At 44.3% G+C, this 24,883-nt stretch overlaps 1 long non-coding RNA gene across 2 annotated transcripts in view; it reads right to left on the reverse strand.

Annotated features, from left to right (window-relative positions):
* Nucleotides 1–24,883, reverse strand: part of LOC149874766 (uncharacterized) — a 90,193-nt gene that overhangs the window by 13,775 nt on the left and 51,535 nt on the right. The window contains exon 2 of one of the 2 annotated variants that reach the window (XR_016438528.1): nt 11–1,471. This is a non-coding gene — a long non-coding RNA (uncharacterized LOC149874766). Of the gene's footprint in view, nt 1–10; nt 4,466–24,883 lie in introns of those variants that run through there. The other variant, XR_016438527.1, reaches the window with a different exon arrangement.

Below are 24,883 nucleotides of genomic sequence, written 5' to 3' on the forward strand. Positions count from 1 at the left end.
AAAATACCACCTGTGCCCCCGTCTCCTTCAGCTTGTCTCCCAGAGCCTTGAAATCTTTCATAATGTGGTCAGGGTTGCCTCTGGCCGCGTCGTTCGTACCCACATGGACGACAACCATGGGATACGGGTCTGCAGGTCAGATGTAGGCTGGGATCCTTTCCGTGATGTCCCTGACTTGAGCCCCAGGCATGAAGCAGACCTTTCATGTCCAGGGGTCAGGCCGGCAGATGGGACCTTCCAGTCCTTGTAGCATGGAGGATGGAGTCTCCGATCACCAGGACCCGGCGTTTCTTCCTCCTGGTGTTCGCTCTCTGCCCATTCCCTGTTGTGTGGAGAGTAGCATCGTCCCTGCCAGAGGCCATTCCACTGTCCTCCTCTGTCACAGCTGCCAGGGCATCAAACCTGTTCCCCAGCTGAACCTGGGGAGCTTCCACTGCTCTAGACCTAGCAGCTCTGGATTTGGGCACCTTCTTCCACTCCTGTGTTGGATGCGTCTCCTGTGGGGGCTGTACAGTGGGCGACCGGGCCTGCAGAGAATAGAAATAGGCATCAATTTCATCCTCTGCATCCCTGATCCCCCTCAGCCTGCTCACTGCTGCCTGGAGCTCACTTACCTGCTCCTCCAGGGCCCTAAGTTGTGCCCAGGAGGGACAGGCAAGGAGACCTCCAGGCCCCACCCCACCCCAGGACCCCACTGAGCCCCCTCCACAGACAGGGGGGAAAGGGGCCACTGACTCCACCATGAGCTCCGTCTGGGTGGAGGCTTCAGAAGAGCCCATGGTAGGCAGCAGCACCTGAGCGGGGCCCCTGGCAGCTGCGCTCCGCGTCTGCATCACCATGCCTGCAGAGCTGCGCCCACTGCTTTTGCTCCCTGGGGGTGCCACTCTGCGCAGCTACCTCGTGCCCACCTTACCTTGCTGCCCTCATGCGGCTTGAGAGCGCGGCTCCCTGTCGGGCGAGCTAAGGCGGCACTGAAGGGCTTCCCCTCCGGATCCACCTCAGCTGTGCCGTGCCCTCTGCCCCACCTACCTTAGGGGGAATCAGCTGTTGCTGCCCCCGCTGCTGTCTCCTCTGCTGCTGCTGCTACCTCCGCCACCACCGAGGTAAGGGTAAGGGGGTGCCCGTGTGAGTGGCACACGTGCACCCTGCTCCCTCCGCTCCTGCTCCCCACTTTTGACACAGTGTCCCACAATACTCTCTTTATAAGCTAAGGAAAAGAAACTGGATGAAAGTATTGTAAAATGGATACATAACTGAGTACTCATTGCCAGGTCTATGTCCAATTGGGATGAGAAATTGAATAGGGGGTCCCCAGAGGTCTGTCCTCAATCAGGTATTGTTCAATATCTTCATTAATGATTCAAAGGATGGGATTCAGTGCACACTTCGCAAATCTATGGATGACACCAAGTTAGGTGGAGTTTCTGACACTCTGGAGCATAAGACTAGGATCCTGAATGACCTGGATAAACTGGAGAAATGATCCAAAAGTCAGTCAGATGAAAGTCAGCTAGGACAAATGCAAGTCCTACACATGTGATGTAATAATATTTGGCTATGCTGCAGTACTACAAATAAGGACTTGGGGGTTACAGTGGACCATCAGCTGAATATGAATGAACTGTGTGCTCTGGCTGCAAAAAAGGCCACCAGCATACTGGCCGCATCTACACAAGACATGAGAAGAGATTCTTCTGCTCTATTCAGTGCTGGTGAACCCTCACTAGTTTTGTATCCCACACTTCAAGAATGGTGTGAACAAATTAAATGCAATCCACCAAAGACTAACAAAAATCAGTTGCCTGGGAAACATGATTTATACAGAAAGGCTGAAAGAACTGGTATTATTTAGTCTGGAAAAAAGAAGATTCAAGGGATATGATAACTATCTCAAATACATGGAAGGGTGATTATAAAGACGATGGAGAGGGACTTTTCTCTGTGGCTGCAGGGGCCAGGTCTCAAATTGCAGTAGGGGAAATTTAGGCTGGAGATAAGGAGGAACTTTGTGACTATAGGGTTGTTAATCAGTGGAATATTTTAAGAGCAGGTTAGACAGATGTTTGAGTGGGATGGTTTAGTTAGGGATAATCCTAATTTAAGAATGAGCTTGGACTAAATGACCCCCTGAGATCCCTTCTAGCTCTACTTTCCTGTGGAAATGGAAGATTCTAGAGGTATATAAATTCAATGTCTCACTATGCATCTCTCCTCCAGCAGTCCTCCCCTGCCATCCTTAAAAACTTTCTTGCTTTGTCTTCCAAGTTCATCTAGTCTACGAAATGTTGAAAATGGCATCAACAATACATTTAAAACCATACTTCAAGTAGAAGAGGTACATTCATCCCTGGTGTGAGCCCATTTAACTTAACAGGATTACATAAGGAATGAAATTGTCCCAAGGACTTAATTAAATGAGTAACTATATGTTGTTTTTGATCATTCTTTAATATGCTTTCATTAACTTTGTTCCCCCCTAACCATTCAGTTAACCTCCCATGAGCTCACTTTCCACGTCTTCACTAACAGTGTAAGAGCAGCGGATTCAGCCAGCAAGTTGAATTTAACTACTACTCTTTGCTGATGTCCCTTTCATTTGGATTTCAGATCCACTAAGCCAAGGGTCAGCAGTCTATTGCCAGCACAGGCTGGAGCTTGTGATCCCGCCAGGGCTATGGGCTGGAAGTCTCTGCTGCCCCCAGGGACCAGCTGCCTGCACTCACTCTGCTCTGTCAGATCTGCACGTCCCTCACTGCAGACTTCTGACCTATCTGCAGTGAGGGAAGTGAAGACGTGGTGAAACAACAGACTTCACACCAGAGGGGAAAACTGCAGAGAGGACGGGCAGCCCAGTGCAGCTCTGCACCACTGATCTCCCATGCTGGATTGGACCTTTGCATGTCTTCACAGGCCAAATCTGGTCCATGGGCCATGGGTTGCCACTCCATGCCCTAAGCAAAAAAAAGTAAATCTGTAAAATTATTTACTTCCTTTTCTCTCTCTCTCTCTCTCTCTCAAACCGGCACAAAGCCAAACATTGTTTTGCTGCATCATGTATGAAATGTAGCATTTCACTACAATATCAGCACAGCAAATATTCTTTCAAAGTGTGGCTATTAATATTTATTTTATCTTTTGGCTTCTCTGAGACAGAGAAAATGAACTGTGGCCTCATTGAACTAATACAGTCTCTTGACCCTTTTGTGGAGTTTAAAATGCTGTAACCTGAATCATTTTAATCTGAAGGCTGGAACAAGTCGAAAGCTGTAATGAGCTCGGGACACTGAGCCAGCAGGAGTGCCGTCATGCCAAAGAGAAGGCAGCCCTCGCATTTATAGTTGTTTCATGGCCATAATATCACAGACCCCATGAATGACACAAAGATAAAAAAGCTTCCCCGTAGTGAATTTTTTCTCTCTTCCTTTAATGACTTCAGAGCCTGGATCTCACTGAAGGGAATACCAAGAGCAGCAAAAGTGACACTAGAGTAAAATGTCTCTGTCAGCATTTCCAGTGGAACAAATATTAATTCGAGGGGTTAAATCTTGGAAATTTTAATGCATTTTTCTGAGTTGGCATATATTGGTAGTCCATCTGAAAATCATGTTTCTGGGAGTGGTTTTGATATGAGTTGCACAAATGAAGCATTCTTCCCTTTTATCACCACTCCCATTTTTGTTATTCATTTTTTATGGCTCTATCCTTATCCCTGATTAATGCCAAATTACTGGAGTCAGAGGGCACATCTACATGAGACGTTCACTGTGTGCAGTAGCCTAATACTACACAGTAGCACATCACAATGTGGACAGTGCTAATATGCTACCGCATAGTATTATTAGGCTACAAGTATTATTTGGTGTCACTTAAAAAATGTTTGCCAGTGCTACTGCTCAGTAACTCCAGTTACTGAACATCTATTTAGTACTTGCTAATACAAAGTACTAAATAAATGTGCAGTAGGTATGCCCACACAAGACACTACATTGATGTACCATCAGCAGCCACCACTGTGCAGTAGCATGGGGAAAAATCCATACAGTGTCAGGACCACGCAGTAATGCATGTTACTACACAGTCATTTAATACTTGCTTAAACTAGTACTAAAAGACTGCACAGTGACAACTGCACAGTTTGGAGCACATGTACACACACCAAGTAACAACTAAGGAGTAGCATCTTGCATAGACACAGCCAGAGGGAAATTAAAATAACTCCTACCAATTTCTTTAGCAACCTTGACAAACATCTTCTGTGTATGGATCTTACAACACTTTAAGGTCTGGGTATAGATCAACTCATTTTTATACATAGGGAAAGTGAGGCCCTACGGAAATTTAAAAAAATAAAAACTGGGGATAAAACCAAGATATTCTGATTCTCCCCTCCAAAGACCTCCAGGACTGTCCTATATGATCTAGGGTTTTCATTTAGCTTTTATTTTGTACCATAAACACATAGTAACTATATGGTGATGAACAGAGATCCTGGTTTTCGCTGATAAATAAAATACCCCCAATTTGTATATTAAAAAAGTAACCCAAAATCCACATTTTTCCTTGATTACAATGATATATAGTGGTGTTTCATTTTAATCACAGAAAAATGTGACTAAAATTATAATGTCAAAATCCAAATGAAAATGAAATACCATTATAATGATATACCTCTCTCTCTCTTTCTATATATATATATTCATTTTAATCAAGGAAAATGTGGATTTTTGGTTACTTTTTTACTCTAAAAATTGGGGATTTTTTAATCAGAGAAAACCAGGATCCCTGGTGATGAATTCATGTGTTAGTATAAGGTCCCTGCCCTCAAGGTCTTACAATCTAATTAGAAAACACAAAAAGCAAATTAGATAACACAGAAAGAATTTGAAATGCAGAGTGTCCAGTACACCTTGAACACAACACAGATTGAGTTAAATAATTAGAATACAATAAATAAAAAAAAAAACTGTAGCAAGCAAAGGTTGTTCTTGGTCACTGATCACTATTTAAGATGGTTGGGCCTTTAGTGATTTGGAGATGAACATAAAGCATACATTCATGAGTTTTATATGCTTGGCTATGAGCTTTGGATGGAAGGAAAGCTTAATTTGCATACTACATTTTTACAAGTGGTTAAGCCTTTAAGGAGGCTTATGAAGTCTGATATTGTTTAAAAAGCATTTTTCATGAAAAAGTCATTATATTAAAATCACAGCAACTAGATGTACATAAATTGATCGATCAATTAATCAAGGCCAGAAGGGATCATTATAATCATATAAGCAGAGTTTCTGCTTTAAAGGGGCTGGCTAGTTTCACCCAGTTACATATCTGCCCAATTCTAATGGTTTTAGTGGGACTCTTTGTATGCCTAAAATTAGATATGCATTGAAATACCTTGCTGATTTGGAGCTATATCTAGCTAAATCCCCATTTTCCTTCCACTTCCTTCGGAAATAAGTTCTGTTAAGGCCATTACTTTCCACTGGAAATTTCTTAATTAATCTCCCTCATCGCATTTTAGCAAATAAAGCTTTAAATAGCTGTAGTGAATTGTAAAGATTTTGATTGCTCTTCATTTCTTAAGACAGCTGGGTATTACAACTGCTGAAAAGGAAAACATTTCTCCAAAATTTTTTGCCCGGCTGTATTTAAGACATTACCCAATATGGCTTATTTATGCCTGCTCTAATATATACACAGAGAATGGGAAATGCTTTGGATTCCTTTGGGATGAAAAATGTCATGTAAATGTAAAATGCTGTTATTAAAAGTAAGGAAATTAGGATTTAAGTGGGGTGGTGGGCAGCTGAATTCATCACACTGAACACTACTGCAGTGCATACAGTCATGTACTATTCTAAGACACCCTGCAGTTCCTTGGTACAATGATTGAGCATCTGAGTGACAGACTAAAGTTTGCCCTCCTTTGTTTTTATCAGTGTGTCAGATGCTTAACATTATTTTTATGTACAGCTTTACGTATTTATAGCTACATTTGTCTGGGTTTGTTGTTCATTAACAGCACAGTGAAAGGAGAGATTTGCATTGTTATTGCTTATGGCACCTTTATTATCTGCCTGGCTAGGGAAATGGACATTTATATCTCAGAAAGAAATACCACATTCAGTCTCTCCTGAACTAGTCATCCTTTTTGTTTGTTACTTTGAAGCAAAGCAATCTCACATCATTGAGGAAATTTGCATTGTCTACATAGGGGGAAAACAGAGGAAGAAGCCACAAAAAAGGTTCAGCAATTCATGCAAGTAAAAAAAAAAAAAAAAAAAAAAAAAAAAATCACACATGAAGTTTGGAGTGAATCAAGACCCTTTCTCAAGTCCCAGGCAGGGAAACCAAAGGCAGTGGACTATCTAGCATAAACTAAGGATAAGAATTAGTGCACATGCACACACACATGCACATCTATATGCCAGTGATTCTCTACTAGGGTGCTGTGAGATCCCTTGATAGGTGCCATGAGGTGTGAGGAGATTAAGCAGATAAGAAAAGGCCCAGGCTTAGTCCCTGCCTAACTAATCCCCCACCTCTGTAGCCTTCCCCCTCTGTAAAAAACAAATAGTTATTGAATTAGGGCAGGGGTTGTCAACCAGACATAGGTTACTTGGAAAGAGGATAGGTGGTATGTGCGGGCAGGTGGGGACAGAGCAGGGTGCAGGGGAAGGGTGGGGGCAAGGGCAGTGGTGCGTCTCTGTGGATGGACGGGGCAGGGGGGTTTGCATGTGGTGGCAGCCACTGCCACCCACCACCCTGCACCACCATCTCCCAGGAGCAGGGCCAGGGGGGTGAGGGCTGGTTTGCATGGAGTCTAAAAAAATTGGGCCCAAGCCTGAAACTAGACACATTTCAGTACATTTCCATTTTGGTGTAGGGCACTATTTATTTCTTTGGGGCTATGCTCAAGCAGCTAGGATTTGTGCTGCCTACATGCAGACCTTCATGCAAGCCTGGGGCTCATATGTGGAAAGTACTACAAATTTCCCCCTCACCAGTCCAAGTCTCCTATTCTGCTGATGATTTCAGCGAGTTCAAGTTAAGAAGCTAAATACTTAACAGTATCACAGTAAAGTTTGTTTTCTCTGAACACACTGCTTGCATTTGAAATGAACATGTAACCATATGTTAATCAGCTGGTGTCTGCCTTTGGTTACATAAGCTACTCTGTATGGCTGGGGATCCCTGAGAAAGTTAATAGAAACTGCCTTGTGGGTGTAGCTTCAAAGAGCTGGGATGGACAGTGTGCTGGATTCCGTTTCCCAACAGTGTCTAAATTTGGCTCCATTGTTCTTTTTTTTTGCTTAGTACTAAAACTGGATATGAGCCAGACAAGGACAATATCTTGACAGAGAACTTCATGCATCTCACACAGGGTCATCTACATTGTCCAACTCCATGTGCATCAGAGATTACACTGAGGAAAACAAAAGAATTACGCAACAGAAGGAGCTTGAGCCAAGTAAACAAGAGAAACGTGACTTGCCGTTGAAGCACTTTCCTGCTGTATTTGAAGCAGATGGACAATAAAAGTTCCACCCTATCTTTAGTTCCCCTACACATTGTAAGCAAAAAAAAAAAAAAAAAAAATAGCAGTAAATCACCTGCGGTTTCATGTATAGTTGTCCAGGTTTTTGGTCTCATTTGTACCATTCTTTAGAATTTCCAGTTCAAAAACTGTATCAGTTTTAGGAACCAGCTGATAAAGCTGATGTGGTTTGGGGTAAAATAAAGATGTACTACAATTTCCTGACCTTGACTTGTGAGGTCCTGAGAATCTTCTCTAAGCCAGTAAACCCTCTGCATTTTTACTGGAATCAGAGAGAAAGAGTTCAAAGCGCTCAAGGCCCAAACCAAAAATTATTATTATTGTTATTATTATCATTATTATCATCACTATTATCATTATTATAACATTATTACTTATTATTAATAACAGCAATGATGATGATGATGGTATACACCTCATGGCCTGAGTATGCCTGTCAACTGCATTAGACTAGAGGGCCTGGTGGCAACATGGTGGGGCTACTTGTGGCAGGTTAGCTCTTCTAAAATATCACAATGTTGCAACCTCCAGGGTAAGGCAAGTATAGAGTATCTAAAAACCCTAGCCCCCACTGCCTTGTGGGTACTCCTTGGTTGGAGAAAGGCTAATGGATATAATTCTGCCAGATATTATTCTCAATGGTTTAAACGGGCCTAAGGCTAAGGGATATCATTCTCAGTAGTTTAAGTGGGGAATGGTAGGTCTTTGGTAGCCTCCAGTCCTTCATACTCTTGCTTAGGTGTACCTATCAAAGGTCTTGGTTTGATGGTCATGGAACTCTACATGTACACCATGTTCCAGAGGACTGATGGTTGCCTAAATGCCTGGTAGCAAAGTGTGCCTACATGAGACAGCACCAAGAATACACAGCTGGTCCATTCCCCCTTTATGTTCCAAACCCAGGTAGCAAGACTACTCCAGGGAATCCTTCTTGAGTAATTCTCAAGACCTGAGTCTCCAATATGTTCAAAGCAGCCACTGGGAACAACAGTGGAGTGGCCTCACGGACATATTCCTAAGTTTGGAGCATGAAAACATGAACAGGCAAGCAGGACATGCACAGGGACATGGTGGAAATAGACCCTAAGTAACTTAAGAAGAATGTAGGTGCTTAATTTAGTTGTGATACAATAAATCCCCACACTCCACTGTTACTTAAACCATGGAAATGACCATCCTCCACTGAGTCTTTACCATAAAGCTCTGTAAATTTCTCTGGATGTCCCAAAGTTTTACCTTTAAGCCTGTGCAGAAATATATTCATTTTGACAGGCCTGAGAAGCTCAGTTTCTGTCTCCTGCCTAACTCAGTCAGGATCCAGAAAGTAGAAGTTCTTCCATCGAAATACCTTGATCTGCATTCTATGAGAATTTCTGACATTCACCCACCAGACTAGGCTCCCTATAAAATGCCATTTTTTCTAAGCAATGCCTAGTGATTAGAGCATTCATACAGGATGTAGAAGACCCCGTTCAATTGCCTTCTCTGCTTCAGGAGATTCAAACCCACATTTCTTCCATCCCAGGAGACAGGACATATGCATTATCCAGAATACAGAAGAGGTCCATTCCAAAATACATATATATATGCATTGTCAGGATAGGGAAAAGGAAGATGAAGCAGCAAAAAAGGGTTGGAAATTAATGTAATAGCCACAAAAAGAGCTAAACGTAAGATGGAAGTGCTTTGTACTCCTCTCATAAAAGCTGCGTCTGTGCAGAAAAGAATTCAAGAATCACTGGGTTAGAAAGAGACCACAACACGGGGCCTGATTCTGCAGTGGAAGGCTTGGGCCACTCATTCAGAGGGGGGGGATCCAGTCCTTGTACCATATCTTTTAATATGATTTTACATAAAAGCAGTCATCAAATAAAGGGGGTGGCATCACCAATAAAACCATTTTCAAAGACAAAAGTAGTTCTTTGAAAGAAAAGGTCTAGATGCCTGCCTTCTGTTCTGTGCATTCCAGGCAGGCAGAGGTGCTTCCTGCAGCCTTGACTGAGCCAGGCAGGTGGTGCGATTTAAGGAGGTACATTAGTGCCTTAGCCTATCATTTAACTCTAATTCAGTGGTTCTGGTTTTCAATTCAAAGCACCCCTCAGAAAATGTCATCTCTTAGCTTTCACTCACTTTTTGACTATGGAAAAATAATAAGAGAAATTACTTTGTTGCAAAGATTTTCAGAAAGATCATGACAGGTCAGAATGTTGACACAGATTCCTATTTTAAAACTCTTAGTTTTTCTTGCAAATTGTGTGTAGATGTTTGCACTCCTAACGGTGCTAATATTATGCATCATCCTGCACCATGCTTAACAGAATCACACAGGACCCCAGGGTGCTATGATACCCTCATTGAGAATCACTGGCCTAGCTGGTTGGACGTGGACTGCATTTACTTTAGGCAGCTTCATGCTCAGCACAGAAGCAGTTTTGGATTTCGTTCTGAGGTGCCTCTCTCTCCTCATGCAGTCTACAATAATACTAGGCACATATTCACTTTTAGGCACGTAAATCCTTTACTGGACTTTGCCCTCAGCACCTACCAGATTCAGAATTTCATGTTATCTCAGCAGTTCCAAGATACTTCTCTCTCACAGATTCCAAACCTTCCTCCTAGAATCTTTGGCATGATAAATTTTCATAGACATTGTATGATTTCCAGCTATCAAAATACGACAAATGGTTAACTAGCTGATGCAACTAGCAATCAGGCTGTCTAATACTGGGTGCATCTACACACACAATTAATGTGAAATAATAAACTCTGGAACAGTTCAAACTGGCATAAACTGCTCCTGGGTGCATTGTCTACCTGTGCGCCCAGGACAGCAATTTAAGCCAAGGTGGAGAATGCCCCAGCCTGCATCAGCATCTACATGTGCATTTCAATGCAGTTAATCACTCCACTGTAAGATGGTACTGTCCCTGACAGTACTGACAGTCCCTGATAGTACTATCTTATTGTGGAGTTATTTAGTTTACTGCACCCTAATCCCAGCACACGTGTAGACAGTGACACTATACTGCAGATCTAACTAATCTATTCCTCAGTAAAGTGCATGGGCATTTATACACATACTTTTTTGTTCGGTAATGCACCAGAGATCCGCCGCTTCAGAGTAGATGTGATTAATCAAATCCGCTCCACATGCGAGCTGACATGCATTGTGCTGCACCGCGTGCACTTGTATAAGTGGTGAAATGCATGTCAGAGTGCAAAAAATGGTGATTGTGTGCTTTTGAACCAAAGCACCTCCAACGAGTTTTTGTTCAAAAGCACGCTGCCACCATTTTCTCAGCACTAACACACATTTCTCCAATAATACAACTGCAAGCATTTTCAAAGCGCCCAGTGCTGTGGCACTTGCATGTGTAAAAATGCCCCATGTGTAGATGCATCCATTGTCTCATTTTTTCCTTGTACACCATCATATGCCTGTATATATTTTTTATTTCTTGCCTGCACTTATGTAAGCTCTTTGGGTACCTACACATGAGCTGGGAGGCTGGTCTGATATGCTGTAATTACAGCATGTTGGAGCAGACTCGATTAATTACCATGCTCCAGCCAGCCTTTGTGTCTTTTGTATTAGAGTCCCCACATTTCAAAATGGCAGTGGGGGGCTTTAACTAAAGCTCATTTGATGAGCTTTAGATAAAGTGCCCCACCACCATTTTGCACTATGAGGACACTGATACATGAGACGCTCTGGACACTTAAATTAGGGCAGCTCCCAGAACCACTATAACTAAAGCCCTTCTCCCTTCTCCCCCACCCCGCTGCACATGTGAAAATAGCCTCTAAGTCAGGATCTAAGTCATCTCTGTTTGTACTTTATTTGTACAGCACCTAGCACAAAGATCTTGCCTAAGACTGTGGCTCCTGGGCATGATGGCAGTACAAATAGTAGTTTAATGCTGAAGAAGGAAGTAGCAAGTACCAAGTTAATCAGCATGGTGAGTAATAATTAATTAAAGGTGTTAAACTGCAGTTGCAAAAGGAAAGACAGAGGATTTCCATTTGAGGGGAAATGCCTTTCACCCCTATAAGAGGCTGAAATATTACTAGCTACTCCCAGATAATAGAATACCCTCCAGCGATCAAATAACTGTGACGAGGGGGGTGAAGAGGCGGGTGGGGGAAACAGCCTATCATTAAAATACTATTCCATGCATGCAAATTCTTCAAAGATCATTTAAACAGGATTTTTACCACCACTCATATAATTAATTATTGTAAAAGTACTTCCTATGCTGTTCTTGCCACTCCCACTGAGTGGTGACATTCTGTAATACATGAGATGTGTGCTTTGATTCAGAATTTAATACCCTTAATATAAGAGAACAAAAGTGGGTGGTAAGATATCCTGGTAAATCAGAGAACAAAGATGTATTTCTTATGATGATAGCTATATAATGATAGCCCATATAATGATAGCTATGTCAGAGTCTGTTTCAAAACCCTATAGCAGGAATCCCAGTCTTAATATCACTAATCGTATTAGCTAAATATCACAGCAAGTAAAATGAGTTTTCAATAACACTGCTAAGTAATTTTCCAGCTAGTTTCATGCTTAGAATAATCTTATATTTTTCTTTGTAAATTTTGCATGCATATACTGGGGCAATTATCTTCAGGCATTTCGAAACTAAGCTAGCGCAGCAGCTTGCCAGTCTGCCTCACTGTGACCTGCTGTGGTGTTTATGTTATGCATGCCACTTGTTATTAGCTCACATATGCATGGAATACTATTTTCCTCTTTATTGCTTTAATATAATGATATAATAGCATGTAGAGTATTTATGGAAAGGACAGACTTCAAATTTAGCGGCTCTCAGTTGTTAGTCATGCCCAGGTAATTTCATACCATTTTTTTAAATGAATAATAAATATTTGGTAGGAATTTAAAGATTAATAGACAGGGGAAATGGCAACTATTTATTAAGTAACCACAGTTTCCTCAATGTTGTACAAACATGGCTTCTGGTGTGAGGTATTTATAAAGTCAGATTATCCCTTCCTGCCATAGGAGAGGATAAATTATTTGATAAACTGTTCAAGTATAGGTGTGCAGTGCTCACTTTACTTCCTCTAAAAGGCGAGAACAGAGGTCTCTATTTTCTAGTTGCATTATGTCCTGGGATTTTCAGAGAACTTTGAGAGTCTGCATGAAGGCTATGCCATATCATACTCTTAGCTCTCTGCAGCCTTGCTGACATTCATGGCTGGCTATTGCTGTGCATTTCAAACCTTTTTTGGGGATGGAGGCGAAAAATGCAGAGCCAGAACTACAGTATCTATTGCTCATGAATAGCTTTTCATGACTTAGTGGAGGAGTGATATCACCATAAGAAACCTCACTCAGTTCTATTCAGCAATGACTCCCCAGACTTTACTCAGTCATAGTTTGTGGTCAAAGCCCGATCTGGGGCTGATAAATAGGGTGATGGTGTGTCTTGGCATATCAGATGTGAAGATATGTATACATAGCAAGCCAAAAGTTCAAAAAAGGCTTTGAACTTTTAAAAAATTATTTAAAAAAAGATATTCGGTATTTATTTTTAACTTTCATTATAGTCAGTCAATCAATCCTGAGGCTGCACTGACCGCTGGGGCACCTTTGATGCAGCAGTAACTTTCCTCCATTCTTTCTGGTCTTTTGCAGTTCTTGTACAATCAGTTAGTTTTAATCTGTGCAGGGAGAACTGCCAGGCATGGAGGAGGTCCGAGGCATCACAATCACCCCATACTTAACCTCAGGTGAGAGAAGAACAGCTGGAGCCCGGAGCACTCCACTGTATTTCTGCATCAAGTGCTCCTTCCAGATTGGCAGCAAGGGAGCCCAGAGCAGTACTTCTGGCCCTGGACAGAGGCAGCCAGAGAGAGACCACAGTATTCAAGGAGAGAAGACACCATAGGGCTGTCCTGTCTGTGCCAGTCCGCAGCAAGCTGCAGCAACAGGAAGCGTGACACTAGGCACAAGTGGTCAGAGGACTATCAATGAACACAGGGATTTCCTAGATTTCATAGACATTAGGGCTGGAAGGGACCTCGGGAGATCATCGAGTCCAGCCCCCTGCCCAAAGGGCAGGAAGTCAGCTGGGGTCATAGGATCCCAGCAAGATAAGCATCCAATTTACTCTTGAAGGTGTTCAATGTAGGTGCTTGAACCACCTCCGCTGGCAGACTGTTCCAGACCTTGGGGACTCGGACAGTAAAGAAATTCTTCCTTATGTCCAGCCTGAAACGGTCTTGCAGGAGTTTGTGACCGTTCGACCTCGTCATCCCTTGGGGCGCTCTGGTGAACAAACGTTCCCCCAGATCCTGGTGGTCACCCCTGATAAACTTATAGGGATGACAGACAGAATGCCGGGGTGGCTCACTTAAAGAAGGATTGAAACCCCAGGCTGAAGTAGGTACCCAAGGAGATGGGTAGTATGCAGCATGGGAGCCTGAGCCTCCTGCAGATGGGACAGTACAGCCAGCCAGGCATAAATTCATTGCTTAAGTTGATTTTCATTTCAGACTGTTAGCGAATTGATAGAGGGGGATAAACCGTGAATAAATGTTTGGACTTGAGATGATTTCCATTTGTGATTGTGACTGAATTGTTAGAGGGGGAGAAACCTGGAATGAATGAAGAGACTTCAGCTGATAAACCTTCTGAGACAGTTAAGGAATTAGGGGAATTGATTTAAGTTGATTTACTTTTGAAGGCTGTTAATTGGTTGATAGAATGGAGTGATCCAAATGAATGAATGAACTTCAGTTGAGGTACCTTTGGAGATAGGTGATTAATAGAATTGATTTAAATTGATGTACTGGTGAGACTGTTCATCAACTAATAGAAAGGGATGAACTCTGAATAAGCAGTGGACTGAATGGGATTAGGCCACTGATGAACTTCTACTAAATAGATTAGAAGGGCCTAACCAGGATCACAGTGGCATAGGAAGGACTGCCATACTTGTGACAAGGTGTGACAGAGGGAGTACTCAGGGCTGGGTCTCACATCGGCCTGCCCACCTGTCTAAGTAGGGCAGTCCACCCTGTCTCTCCTGCCATACTTGCTGTTTCTTAACATGGTGTAAAATGCAGGAGGCTGCCCATTTAAGACCCTGAAGCCTAGGTGTTTAGACATGTCTCTGACCTTCCCTTACCATGTCCCACCCAGTTTATTATTGCACCCTGGCTTCAGGTGGGGCCAAACTCAGTCCACTGTTGGGCCTCTCACGTTGCCTCTTTGAGGGCCACATTCATAACCTCCCCCACCTCCCCTCCCCCCCCCCCACACACACTGGTGCCTCTTCTACTCCGCCTTCTCTCACAGGGCCTCTTGCACACTGCCCCTCACTGAGCTACTCTCAACTTGCCCTGCTCCCTTGAGCGACCCCCTTAGGCCATCAGGATTGACTACTCTCATACTGGCACTGCACATGCAGCCATTTGGACCGCTCACGCTCCCTTACTCTATGTGGCATAGTCCGTGTGCCTAACATTGGGCTGATTTTTCCCCTACCCGGTCACCGGGTGATTTTCCACTTTCACTTACTCATAGGGGTTGGCCCATGTGCTGCCCTTCAGGCCATCCTTCAACCCTACTCAACACACCCCTTGGTGCAGCCCTTCAGACCAGCTTTCAGTCCAACTCTACACCTTGCTTACACACAGTCCTTCAGGTCGTAACAACACCTCCTACTCTGTGTGACCCCACCATACATTACTGCCCCCACTCTGGGGCTATGTTCCTGCCCCCTCTCCAGGCCATGTTACTACCCCTTCACTGGGGCCTTTGGGGTCTTACAGCCCTGTGGGACTCAGGTGTCTGAAGACATGCCTCACCCTTATGCTTGGTCCTAAATCTGGGTAACCCACCAGGGACTGGGGTTTTAAGGCACCCCTCCCCACCTTTCACTGGAGTGGTGACTGGCCTGGCATTTCTTGGGAGCTCCCCTGCCATGGTAGCTCCACCAACCCACCCTTCCCCAGCAAGGTGCAGTTTTCAGTCATACCCACGACCAGGAGCCTCCAGCCATCCCCATAACCCCTGCTCTTACCTCCAAAATGTTCCAAGCAGCAGCTCATCTGGGTGTTGTTGTACCAGCTGCCAACAGCAGACTGCTGCCTATGCCCTGTGGAACTTAATCTAAAATGGCCACCTCATCAGGGCTGGCCCACACCTGCCAGCTACCTGCTCCCAACCTTGAAGTGGTCCAAAAGTGCCCTGCCACACAAGGGTTATAACCCCCACAAAAAATTAAATCACACCTCAGATGTGGTAAGGGTGGACTGTAAAGGGAGGTGGAACCCTACAAAGAAATTCCTCTGAGGCACAGGGCCAGACCTATCAGCCAGCATAACCAGCTCCCAATTTTAAAGAAGATCAAAGATGTGGCAGGTGAGAAAGATAACAATGGAAGGCAGATGCAATAGCCTTGATCCTTATCCTGACACTGCCCTTCCGTAAGACATCAGGTAGGAGAAGGTCTAGGCCATACAGCACTTATGCCTGACATAATCCCGTCCAGTCTTTGATGTTGGTGGTCCAGTTTGTCCTAGGTCTTCCTCCTCTTTGTCTGTCCACAACACCATTCAAGATGGTGTTGGCAAGGGTACTGGGCCTTCTTGTTACATATCTGAACCACTGCATCTGTCTTCTTGTGATTTCAAGTAATGGTTTGTATTTGCTGACTTCTTGTCTGATTTCATCTTTCATAAATTCATTTGTTCTACATATATTGTCGGGTATGCATAGAAATCTTCTAAAGCACCGCATTTCAAAGGTCTCAACTCACCTTTCCAGTGCCTTAGTGAGTGTCCAGATCTCACAGACATAGAGAGTTGTTGAAATGACAACAGTATATAGTAGGTAGAGTTTCATTTTCATTATGATATTGATACTAGTCAAGATTATCTTCCGCTTTTTAGTTGTCCAATAGTGATGGCTATTTTTGTTTTTCTTTCTTTTTCTGATGTAGCATCTTCTGTGATGGTTGCTCCAAAGATGGTTGCATCACTAAACATGATGGGTTAAATGCTAAAAATACATCATGGAGAAGGTGTTCAAGAAGAAATTTGAATAAGGCGAGGAAGTATGACTAGCAGGGGCTCTTTTTTTTTTTTATTGGAGCATCTACTATTTGTACATTGGCTGGTGCTTGCAATTACACTGCAGCATACAATCTTCTGTATGCAGAAGCTGGACAAAATCATGCCCGACTCCGAACCTATTTCTAAAAAGAAAAATAATATACGCTATCATTTCTCAGGCTGTGAAAGGAAGCAGAAGACATTTTTTCATGGATTCAGGACTAAAGGAAAACCAGATGTTTGAGAGTTATTTTTTCCTTTAACTGGGCTCTTAAGAGATGAAATTCTGTGTCTGTAAGTTGCTTCCTTAATCAAGCTTGAGACTTTTCTGTTGGTCCTCACATGTACGTAAGACAGCGTAGAGTTCACTGAACATTTCACCAGTACTTTTATATTAGATTTAACAAAACAAAATGCATAAGCCACTACAAACAAATATGTTGGATGAGATCTTCAGCTAATGTAAATCAGCATAGCTTCATTGTCTGCATTTGATTTTTGCCACTCTTAAACTAGTTCTGAATCCACTCTATTGCATTTAAGGAGATAATATCCCATAGCTCAGATTTGATAGCTGCATGGACGATACTTCTGGTATTTGGATAGTATTGAAGTTTAATGATGGAAAATAGTCTTAATTCTCCAGATTATTGGTTTAATTTGGAAAAAAAATATGAGCTTTGCTGTATAACTGTGACAGAAATAAGCAGTTGTTTGGGCAAGGCATAAACCAAATGAAAAGCAAATGCCTCTTCCAGCTATTTTATCTCATACCAGGAATAAAACAGAATCCACAATATTGAACTGCTCTCAATTCAGCTGTCACATGTGGCTTTAAATTAAATGATGAAGGAAACTCTGTTATCTGAATAACCATTCTGATATTAATTCACCAGATACATTATTATTGGCTTGAGACTGTAATTTAGAATCTACTTATACACTAGTTCTGAGATTTTTGCACTTAATTTTTATGCTTAATCTTACATCTAGGAAGCTGTCCATGGGCCTACTTGGAGAACCTGATCTTGCAAAGACTCACACAAGTGCTTCACTTTACACACTGTGAGTATGTTAACACCAGAGATAGACAACCTCCACCATGGGTGCCAAAGTGGCAGGGAAGTAACTGGCTCCCCTGCTGTCTGCCCAAGCCATGCTGTCAAGGAGCAGAAGCCGTTTAGTTAGAGAGCCCTACAGGCTAGGCAGAGCCCCACAACTGCAGGTTGCCTGAGCAATACACCAATGAGATAATTAGCTGGCACTTGCAGGCAGTCAGCAGACTGGAAGGAGGCAGGGCCCTGGACACAAATAAGCCCAAGACTGGAGCTGGCAGGGGTTAGTTCTCTGGCAATTGCCAGAGGAAGGCGCTCCTGTGAGAAAGAGCTACCTGGAAACATTTGGGTGCTTGATTTAGTGCCTGCAAGACTAATTATGCTCCAGCATCACATAAGGTACCCAGGGCTAGGAGGCACACTATACTAGGAGAGAAGTTTGCCTTCTTAAAGGGGCAGAGTGAGACTTCCATTGTTATTGTTATGTTATAGCCCAGGGGCTTACATTTGTGTTGTTGCCTGAACTAGTAGTTTGGGATGAGGCTATAAGGGAGGTATGCCTCATTAGTACCCAGAGGGGGCACGGGATCACCCAGAGCCCTGCCAGCAGCTGGCTTGGGGCTCATGTAGTTATAGAGCCCATAGCAGGCAGAGTGTGTGTAAAGCACAGAGCATGCTCCCCGGTGCCAGAGGGGCACAGCTACACAAGAGTCAAGGGCAGACAGGGGCCAGGGGTATCCAGCAGACTGGGTCCAGTTACAGGAAGAGACCAACTGGAGCTAGTGCCTCAGAGCCAGGTCCAACACCATGGGTCTAGGCTAGAAGGCCTAGCTAGATTAAAGGGGTGGAAGAAGAGTAGGCTGAGGCCCCAGCAGAGTGGACAACATCTGTGTAACACCCATGAGGCACGGAGTGTGGTATAGGGAAGGTTTGGAGCCATGCATTTAGCCCATAAGGCCAAAGGTGCCCTGTGCGGCACAGTACTGAAGGCTGGTGAAAGGCTGAAGAACCAGTGAGCTCTTGTGGGGTTCTGTGGACCAGGGCCATGTGAAGGCCCATAAGCAGCCTCCCAATTCATTACTTTGCCATCAAGATGCAAGATAAATGGGCACCCACAGGGCAGAGCTGACATGGTCATGGAGCTGCCAGGGGCATCATAGCCAACCCTGGGGACCCCGAACCATTACGCATGCAAACATCTTACAAGTCAAAGCTGAGGATAGGGGGCCTGCCCTAGAATGTTGCAAAGAATACTCACAAAATCACAATGCACAATGTATGAAGTCAAGTAGGAACTTAAGTCTGTAGGAAGGTAACCACAGTCTGTGAAATTAAGTATTGTCATTCTACCTAATGATTTCCCTACCATTGCAGTAGCCTGGTATGTTGGTGAAACCCTTGCATCTACTAGTTTCCTCCTATTTCTTTTTTATTTGGATTCTCTCTCTTTTATTAGGTGTTTTATGGTTATAGCATGGGCTAGACTCACTGTTTTTGGGGACCTTTAACCAAATGTTTATTATATGGTTGTTTTCAATTCTAGGGGCATGTCTCAATTGTCTTGGTGCTCCATTCCAGCTCTATATTCCTAATCTCTGACCAAGAGCTTTCATTATTATCAGCATTCCTCCACCAGACAGAGCAACAATAATGTTAGAGGATTAGGTCCTGGGTGGTCTGGCACAGGAATCAGGTCTCTGAGGGAGGATTGAGGGTCCAGTGTCTAAATACCAGATCCAGAGGGAGTAACTGGAACATGGCCTATGACAGAGGCTGGGATCAGAATCCAGCAACCAAGTTACCATGGCTGAGGAGCAATCCATAGGGCAAAGACCGAGCACTTAGTCAAACCATGGGTCAGGAACCAGGAAACAGATTTGCTTACGAAATCTGAAGCTCGAGTCAGGAGAAAGCCAAAGACAGGAACCAGGAAAGGGAAAGGGATCTCAGAGTCATTACTGACTCCAAGATGAACATGAGCCGCCAATGCTAGACTGCAGCCAGCAAAGCCAACCACACCTTTTCATGCATCCAAAGATGCATCTCAAGTTGGTCCAGAGAAGTGATTCTCCCTCTCTACGCAACATTGGTCAGGCCACAATTGGAGTACTGTGTTCAGTTCTGGGCACCACACTTTAAGAAAGATGTGGCCTGCCTTGAGAGGGTTCAGATGAGGGCTACCCACTTGGTTGGAAGGCAACAGGGCAGGTCCTATGAGAAGAGGCTGAGGGACCTGAACCTGTTCAGTCTCAGCAAGCAGAGGCTGAGGGGGGATTTGGTGGCTGCCTACAAACTCATTAGGGGAGATCAGCAGCAAATAGGAAGGGCTCTAATTCCTCCCAGCAGCACCGGGGGTGACGAGGAACAATGGCCAGAAGCTGCTGGAGAATAGCTTCAGGTTAGAGATTAGGAGACACCATTTCCCTGTTAGGGTGGCTAGGATCTGGAACCAACTTCCTAGGGAAGTGATCCTTGTTCCTACCTTGCGTAAGTTCAAAAAGAGGTTGGACGAACACCTATCTGGGGTCGTGTGATCCCAGAGTGTGCTCCAGCCAGTGGTGGGGACGTTAGACTATATGATCTGTTCAGGTCCCTTCTGACCCCAAACTACTATGAAGGAAAATCAGAGGGAGTAGGAATCAAGAGGCTTACTACAGTACACTGGATCAAAACTATTGACTGGTCTGGAAATCCACAGCCCCAGCTGGGAATATATGGTTAAGTAGCGCTTCCAGTAGATAACCAGGATATTCATTGGTCCTAAACTGGGACATAGTTTGTTAGCTGGTGATTTACTGCAGGTGTGGCTGCTTTGGTACTTAGCCCAGGCTGGCCGGCCTGATCAGGGTCCCTGACAATGATTGTTTCATATAGTTAATACTATAACATAGAGCTCCATCAATTCCTCACTTTCCAGCAGGTATTTAAAAAGATCTCACTGGGTCAAACCTTGTCATGAATGGTTCATTCTGATTTTTATAATTTTTGCATTTTGTCTTCCCTTTAAGTAAATGCCATCATTTATTAAGAAATATTTAATAATATAAAAAGAAAGAAAAGAAAATTAATTAAATTGGCTTACAGGCTACAAAACTGATGCTGAAAGGTTAGACAAGCTACTGGGAATGCAAAGGGAAACAAAATATGCTTATATGGTACATGCACAATTTTCAAAGACCAAGAGAATGTTGAGCGAAAGTATTATCTCAAATATCTAGGAAAAGTATTATTTTTTCCTTATTATTTTGCAAGGAACGACTTGTCATTGGGGAAGGATTCTTTACAAATATATCCTTAAAATGCTTTCATAAAGGTGAGCACTGCTATTAAATGTAAGACTAGTGAGTTAATTTATAATAAGCAATAAGTTCTTTCAGATCTGTATTATTCTGACTATTCTGCAGTCCACTTGTTAGGTAGCTGAAAAATGTTGTTCTTGTTCTTCCTCTGTTACAAGACCCTGCCGGCCTGGACATCTTACTTCATACCCTGCAATGCCTTCTTAAAGCACAATTTGTCTTAGTTTATGAAGCTAGACCTAGGACACTAATATTCTTCATGGAAGTAACAACATTTCCATATGTTTTTCCCCCCACATCTATTAATTCCCTTATCTACTTCACTGGGGTGCCACCCAGGACTCCATTACTTAATGCAAAGCTGGCACTTGATTTTGCTGGCATACTCATTTGTTGATTTGGGGTCTGATCCAATGGGAAAAAAATACAATGGCTTCAATCATTGTTTGTTCGTAACCTTGAGGAGGTGCGTGGGAAAGACATTACACATAGAACATGTGAACTTGTGTTTAGACCACTGATATAATGTCAGGGATGGATCAGCTTCTCAACTGGAAATGGAGACAAGTCTCTACCTTACACTGGCATTGGAAAGCCGAAAACTGCTTGGAGACACTTTTACAAAGCCTAAATAAAGTATGCTAATTGCTACATAAGCACAAAATGCTATATGCTTAAAAACAATCTCTGGCAGAAATCGAACTGAAGAGATCGTGGCTCCCAGCCTCGCATTCAGCTGATGATGCTGAGCATTCTTAAAGGTTATGAACCCCCAATTACTTTCCAATTAGCTCAGAATTTTGTCTATGTTGATTTAAGTAAAAATAGCATTTTGATTAAGTTGTGTGTGTGTGTGCATGCATGTGCGCAAAATGATAAATGAATATATTTTGCCCAAGAATCAAAAGAATTTGTCAAAAAGTGTCCAGAGGTTGTGTCTGCCGCCCTCCTAAATATCCCTTCCTTCAGCATGCTTGAGAGAGAGAAAGCAATAGAGAAGGGCAGCAATGCTGAAATTTCACAGCTGGTTCATGAACTCAAAACCAGAACATTTTCCTTAAAAGACATTTCTTAGCAAATACTTCACATAGTGCTAATTGCTGCTGTCTAGTATCAGAACCAAAAGCATTGGGGCGATTTAAAAAAGGACTGAAGACTAAGACAGAGTACAATCAAGGCTGTTATGTAAAGAGATAAAAGTCAAAAGCACAGCCAGACTCAACAGACTTTCAGGATGTGAGTGGCTGGCCTCAGCAAACACTTAGTACTGAGTCAGGTAGGAGTTCTAACAGAAAATAATTTTATATCCTTATTTGAACTGCTTACCATATAGAATTGTTTGGAAGGTCAGAAAATGTGCACCTTTATATACAATTTTTCTAATCAATTATAACATTAATGATTGTTGAGTGCAGTGAATATAAACAAAAAGATGTCACATGGGACTGTAAAATATTATCACAGGTGAATACATTACATTTTGTCTGCACTAGAGATTTACCTTTACTATAGCCATTGGCATACCCAGTATGGACAGAGAACAATTGGGAACAGTGGTGCTACTGCTATGTCCAATAATGCATATATCTGTTTGGGTTGTTAGAGTAGGTGTTGAATCAATATAACTACACTGATGACCAGGGGATAGAGACTTAACGGTGGGAGTCTACTATAGACCTCCCAACCAGGGAGAAGAGCTCGACCAGGAATTCTTAGGTCAGCTCACAGAGGTAGTGAGGGCTAAGGATGTGGTCATCATGGGGGACCTGAACTTCCCAGACATCTGCTGGGAAGAGCAGTCAGCTAAGTCTGATCGCTCACGTCGGTTCTTAGCCAGAGTGCAGGACCTCCATCTAACCCAGGAGGTGCACAGCCCCACCAGGGGAGACGCCTTGTTGGACCTGGTGCTGGCCACGGGGGATGACCTGGTGAGGGGGCTGCGGGTGATGGGCCACCTGGGAGACAGTGATCATCGCTTGCTGGAATTCACCATCCAGCGTAAGGTGGCAAAGGGCTGCAGCAAGGCAACAGCCCTAGACTTTAGGAGGGCTGACTTCAACAAGCTAAGGAGGATCGTTGGGGAAGCGCTGAGGACCCAGAGGGGAAGGGAGCCAGATGTCCAAGGTGAGTGGTTGCTCCTTAAGGAGACGATCCTCCGTGCCCAAAGGGAGGTAATCCCAACAAGGGTCAAAGGGAGCAGGAGGGCACATAAACCCCCATGGCTCACTAGGAGCATCCGGGAATGTCTCCTTGCTAAAAGGAAGGCATACACCCAATGGAGGGATGGGGTCAGCACCAAGAAGGACTATGTTACAGTCGCCCGAGGATGTAGGGGGGCAGTCAGGAAGGCCAAGGCAGAGATGGAGATAGGACTAGCTTCCCGGATTAAGGACAATAAGAAGTCCTTCTTCAAATACATAGGGGGTAAAAAGACGGTCCCGGGTAATGTGGGGCCCCTGCAGGACACGATGGGCAACTTAGTCGTCATGCCAGATGACAAAGCTAACATATTTAACGATTTCTTTGCCTCTGTCTTCCTAAGTAGGGACCAGTTCAGTCACCTCCCTGCTGGGCCCCCCTCGGGCCCCGGGAGAGACACGCCTGGGCCAGGGATTAGCGAGGAGTTAGTTAGGATACTTCTGGAGAGGCTGGACGTGTTCAAGTCCGCTGGTCCGGACGATCTTCACCCTAGGGTTCTACAGGAACTGGCCGAGGTCATTGCGGGGCCCCTGGCGCGGCTCTATGAGCACTCGTGGTGCTCTGGTGAGGTGCCGGAGGACTGGAAGAGGGCCAATGTGGTCCCTATCTTCAAAAAGGGAAAAAAAGAGGACCCGGGAAATTACAGGCCAGTTAGTCTTACCTCAATCCCAGGTAAGCTCTTTGAAAAAATCATCCTGGCACACATCCAGGAGGGCCCTGCGGGGGAATGCATGCTCAGGGGCAACCAACATGGGTTCATCAGTGGCAGGTCTTGTCAGACCAACCTGGTGGCCTTTTACGATCAGGTCACCAAATCATTAGACGCAGGGGTTGCTGTGGATGTAGTCTTTCTGGACTTCCGGAAGGCTTTCGACACTGTCTCTCACCCTGTCCTCATCAAAAAGCTGGGAGACTGTGGTGTCGATGCCCACACGGTCAAATGGGTCGCCAACTGGTTGGAGGGCCGCACCCAGAGGGTGGTAGTTGATGGGTTCTTCTCGACCTGGAAGGACGTGGGCAGTGGGGTTCCGCAGGGCTCGGTCCTCGGGCCCGCACTGTTCAACATCTTCATCAGTGACTTGGATGAGGGGGTAGAAAGTACCCTGTTCAAGTTTGCTGATGACACTAAGATGTGGGGGGATGTGGGTGCACTAGAAGGGTGCAATAGGCTACAAGCTGACCTTGACAGGTTGCAACGGTGGGCGGATGAGAATAGGATGGGGTTTAACACTGATAAGTGCAAGGTGTTGCACATGGGGAGGAAGAACCGGCACCACACTTACAGGTTGGGGAACTCCCCTCTTGCCAGCACGGAGACGGAAAAGGATCTTGGAGTCGTCATTGACTCCACGATGAACTTGGGCCGGCAGTGTGGGGAGGCAGTCAAGGCCAACCGTACCCTGTCATGCATCCACAGATGCATCTCGAGCAGGTCCAGGGAGGTGATCCTCCCCCTCTATGCGGCACTGGTCAGGCCGCAGCTGGAGTACTGCGTCCAGTTCTGGGCGCCACACTTCAAGAGGGACGTGGACGATATGGAAAGAGTCCAGAGGAGGGCCACTCGTATGATCAGGGGTCAGCAGGGCAAGCCTTATGAGGAGAGGCTACGGGACCTGAACCTGTTTAGCCTCCACAAGAGAAGGTTAAGGGGGGACCTTGTGGCCTGCTACAAACTGGTC

The sequence above is a fragment of the Crocodylus siamensis genome, chromosome 1 (assembly GCF_052110815.1).
Source record: "Crocodylus siamensis isolate JL-2025a chromosome 1, ASM5211081v1, whole genome shotgun sequence".
NCBI lineage: Eukaryota > Metazoa > Chordata > Crocodylia > Crocodylidae > Crocodylus > Crocodylus siamensis.